General features: G+C 40.3%; 1 pseudogene; it reads right to left on the reverse strand.

The window, feature by feature from the left end:
- Nucleotides 1-2,093: 2,093 nt before the first annotated feature.
- LOC125917678 (thyroid transcription factor 1-associated protein 26-like) lies at nt 2,094-2,717 on the reverse strand (annotated as a pseudogene).
- Nucleotides 2,718-5,193: the final 2,476 nt, after the last annotated feature.

The raw sequence follows: 5,193 nt of genomic DNA on the forward strand, positions 1-5,193 counted from the left end.
CTGTTCTCTGATTATTCAGAACCCAGTGAAATAAAATATACTGGCATGAAACATAATGTTATTAATCCTGATATCACCAAATCTAAAACCAAACTTACAAAGTAGGCCATACAGTAAATGTTGAAGACAAAAGTCTGGGCACTCAACTAGGAACCTTTATTGACAAATTTTCTTTCATCGGTATTTGAAATAGAGGAGGAACTGTGTCTTGTTGGATGACGGGTATATAATATAGCACAGCATGAAAAGTAATGGAAACTGAGATAATTATTTCTATTCTAATTCCACCTACCCTCTGAGGGACTGAGAATGTTCCACATATTTTGATTTCATTCTTTTCGCAATAGCCTTGTGGAGTAACCTGGGGATAGAGAGAGGGGTAGAAAAAAGGAAGAGTGTAAAAGAGAAGAGATGTGTCACAACCCAGAATGCCCTGTGAGGGAAGGACAGTGAACACTACCACAGAATGGTATGTGTATGTTTTCAACCCACTGTGGACTAGTCCTGAGCAGACAGGAGAGGGAAAGCCAATTTGCAGAAAGTGACAATGGTTCTCTATGGGTTTATATGTGTAAAACAGACACATACCTTGTACTTTGCCTATTTTGCTTTTCCACACATTACTTCTCCTCTAATAAGAACAATTACTTGGGGCACCTGGGTGGCTCAGTCGGTTAAGTGTCCAACTTCAGCTCAGGTCATGATCTCACAGTTCATGCGTTTGAGCCCCACATCAGGCTCTGTGCTGACAGCTCAGAGCCTGGAGCCTGCTTCAGATTCTCTCTCTCTCTCTCTCTCTCTCTCTCTCTCTCTCTCTCTGTCCCTCCCCTGCTCACACTCTGTCTCTCTCAAAAATAAACATTAAAAATAAATAAATAAATAAATAAATAAAACAATTACTTAAGAGGAAGTAGCCCAGACCTCCTTTGAGGTCTGTTAATGGCCATAGTTGGAACATCCTGAGAGAAAAAAGCCATGTGCTTTTTCTCTTCCAGGCTACATGTTCCATGTTATTTATCTGTGTGTTTGAAAAAAGGAAACAGAAATAAGAATTTGGATTTTGTTATTACCCTAACTTTTTTTTCTGATTTTAAAAGTAATGTATGCCTCCTAATGAGGGCTTGGAAATACAAAATAGTATATAAAATAAACAATTAGTAATAAATAGATATCTTTCCCACCAACATTTTCTCTTGTGTATGCAATGTGTGTGTGTGTGTGTGTGTGTGTGTGTGTGTGTTTGCGTGTGTGAGAGAGAGAGAGATTAATAACGGATCATACAGAATGTGTAATTTGTTGTGTGCTGCTTTTTTTTCCAACTATTAAATCTGTTTAGTAAAGATAATTTTGCTCATACAAACAACAACAGTTGACAACAGTCTGAGCGCTGGACACACCATCAGAGACGGGGAGGCACTGCAGGCACTCTGGAGCCCTTCCCCCACGCCCAGAGAAGAGCCTGGGTGCTTTTCCACCACCTTGCCCCTGAGGGAGATGAACGCTGAAGGATTACTGCCACCCCCTGCCCCCAAAAGACCATGGCACGAAGGACTTCTCCTTACGTGGTCCGCTAATACTGGGGGAGGGTCTCCCTGCCCTCCCTGCCCTCTCTTCACTGGCCTGGACACAGGAAGTGAAGTTGTTCGGGAAGGGGGTGAAGAGGCTGATGGGGAAGGACCAGAGTCAGGACATCCTACCCACCCAACAGACCACAGTGGAAATTTGCAGGACCACAAAAGTAGTGCTGCCTTTGCCCACAAGCTGATTTTTTTTTTTTTTTAACTTTCAAAACATTTGATTTGGCCCAAATTTCATTGTGATACAAAAGCATTACATGCTTAAACCTGTCACCCAGATAGAAGGCTCTTTCCATTCTTCAGGCCAACTTTCCTCACAGGCAAATAAATAAGAAACAAAGTATATTCTGTAGATCGTATATAGAAAATTTTCCTTTACAAGAACAAAAATACTTAGACATATTATATTTAGTGTAGCTTAGCGTTCCAGTTTATGGTGATAACTTCAGTTAATTGTTTGGAGGTACATGACATATGCAGAAGAACTCAATAGACAGCAGATAGGTTCACTCTTGATTAAGGACAAAATATCTGACAGGTTTCTTTTCTTGTATTTTTTTTTTAAAGATACTACATTTGTAAATTCAAGTTTGGTTGGCCCTTTTTAATCTTTTTGCTCAACATTTTGAACGCTTCCATTTTTTTTCATTTTGTAGAGCCTTTGAACTTTGTCTCTCTCATTTTCTACTCTGAAATTCTTGTTTCTTAGCAGCACACTTAGCTTGTACTCATTCATGTTTTTCTTCTGCTTTTCCATTTGATGCTTTATTTTTCTTTTTTTTTCTTTTTTTTTTTTTTTTAATATTAAAGGGGTTTTTTCTTTTTTTCTATGCTTTTCTGGCTGAGCTGGTCACCTCTGCAATGTTCTTCAGACAAAGCCTGGTCAGTGCTAGATAGTTCTGGCAATGGCTGATCAACTTGTTCTTCTGACAAAAGCTGATTAGCTTTTCTAAATTGCTTCCTGAGCTTTCCTCTTCATCTCACTAGAGATGTTTCAGATTATCAAGGCATCCATCTGTGAATTGGGATTCCTATGAGGTTTGAACCTTCTTTTCCTACCGTAGCAATTTCTTGTAATTTTGCTGAATCTCCAGTTTTCTTGAAATGCAAAGCCTGTCCATCAGGAATGCTCCCTGCAAAAGAAAGCGAATGGTTAGGTCACCACATCCTTTGTTTAAATTTCTTATTCCTGATGGAAAACTCCTTTGCCACACATCCCCAAACTCCCTGTCCACCACCTTGCTGCCACCTCTCTGGCACCGTGGCACATCAACCATGTCCAAAGTCCTGCTTCTTTTACTTAATATTATGGAATGAAATTGTTCCTGAGTCTTTAAATATTCTTCCAAAGTGTGTGTTTTTTTTCCCTCATGCCTGCACAATGTGCAATCAAAGGACTGATCCCTTATTTACACATTCCCTTACTGGAAACATTTAATTTTTTCCTACTATAAATAACAGTATAGTGAACATCCTTCCTCTATTTGCATTTGTACTTACTTCCTTAGGACCTACTTCTAGAAGTAATTTTTGGTTCAAATCATATGCATATTTGAAGTCCCTTGTGACATACTGTCAGTTTTTTCTGCAAAACTTGAAATAGTTGACATTCACCAGCACTGAGAGTAAGGACTGGAAATAAAATTTTAAAGATGGATAAGTTGTTAGATTCTAGGTACCTATACATTGCATATTTTATTAGATTGTTCAGAAAGAACAACACCTCTCGCATTATATTCAGCCATTTCCACCTACCCCCATGAGATTCATTCCATCTGGTGAGTGGCTACAATGTCCTACGCACTCTGTGTGCTTGACTTTGGGAACATAGTAGTGAAGAGATGGGGATAGGCAAAAACAAGCAAAAAGCCAGGAAATAACATGATGTGAAGAGTGCTCTGAGGAAGAAAATACAGCTGCTGCAGTGGTATCAGAGAAGGTCACCTAACCTGAACTTGAGAGGTCGTGAGAGGCTTCCTCAAGAAATAAAGGCCAAATGAACCTTGAAGGATGAACAGGTGTTAGGTATAGTGCCAAGAATAAGCATTACCTTAGCCCCACTGCGACCACAGAAAGCCGAAGACATTTCTTCCATTCTTTCTCGAAAGTCTGACATCATCACTGATGGTATTGTGATACCTTGAATAGTATAGAGAGAGCAAGCAAACATTTGCGGCTGGAGTTCAGCCTTTTCGAAGTTTGCCCAAGCACGCTGGCCTCTGTATCTGACTCAGACTGGCTTTGACTTCTGCTGCTCACCCACTTTTCCTCCTCATCTGGGATCCTGCATGGCCTGTGCAAATCTGTCATGTTAACTACTGGGATTGCTATGCCTGGCTTGAGTTGTTTTCCAGGGCTGCTGTCTTTGAGATATTTTGACTGCCTCCTTTGTATGTGCTGTTAAGTGTTGTATTTGTGCTTGACTCCGGGCTTAAGTCTGTATGCAGAAACCAGACATGGGTTCTTAAAGTTCGACAATTCAAAAAAAAATGACAAATCCTCATAGATAAATCAATGCATTCAATATAGCTTGAGACCACACACTTATATATCTATGGAGAAGTGAATAGTTATAAATTATACATGCTCAGTGGAACTACTGGTTGTAGCTGGGGCTGTAGACCAAGAGGAGGGTCTCTCTCTTATCTTCTTTCCCAAAACCCAGATCATAGACCAGCAGGGCTTCAAGGGGCAAAACAACATGATGCACAGTTAAAAGTCTCAACTCTAGCATCAGAGCAGTGGGATTTGAATCCCACTATGGCTTCTTACAAACTGTGTGACCTCCACCAAGTCTTTGAAGCTTCTAGATATTAATAAGATATTAGGCAATTAGCTATCAATACCTTCTGTAGTATGTATAGTCTAAGCAGCCATAATGAAAAGAACCTCCCCAAATACCATGGCTTCAACAATGTAAAAGTTTATTGCTCTCACACAAAACATCTCAGACCTAGATGGCACGACTGGTTAGGCAACTAAGCCATCCTCAAAAATGAGGCCTTCATCTCTGAGTCTAAGGCGGCTGTCCCCCCTCACTTGGTCATGACCGCATGCCAACCATGAGAAGGGAAGCAAAGGAGCAAATGGAGCACACATCTGTCCCTTTTGAGGGCACAACCTTGATTTCTGCTCACATCAAATGGCACACTTGATTTCTGCTCACATTCCCTTGGTCGGAATTTGGTCACATGACCATGCCTAGCTGTACAAGAAGCATATTATATTATTGCCACCCCTATATAGTAAAGAGACTGCCTCTGACCACTGCAGGTGTAACTCTGGGTTCACATTGTGATGAATATTTAAAACACTGCCCTAAACCAAACCTTCTTGTTCCACATAGCCATCACCTCAAACTTATTTTATTTATTTATTTAGTAAGCATTTATATCATCCCTACTATGTCCCAGTCTCCACTGTAAAGGTGTTTCCCAATGTTAACCTATCTAATCCTTACAACAACCCCATAAAGGGTGAACTCTTATTATCTTCACTCTACATATGACACTGAGATATAGAAAGACTAAGTAACTCCTAGGATGCCTAGGTGGCTCAGTCATTAAGCATCTGACTTCAACTCAGGTCGTGATCTCACAGTTGTTGAGTTCAAGTC

The sequence above is a fragment of the Panthera uncia genome, unplaced genomic scaffold, assembly GCF_023721935.1.
Source record: "Panthera uncia isolate 11264 unplaced genomic scaffold, Puncia_PCG_1.0 HiC_scaffold_221, whole genome shotgun sequence".
NCBI lineage: Eukaryota > Metazoa > Chordata > Mammalia > Carnivora > Felidae > Panthera > Panthera uncia.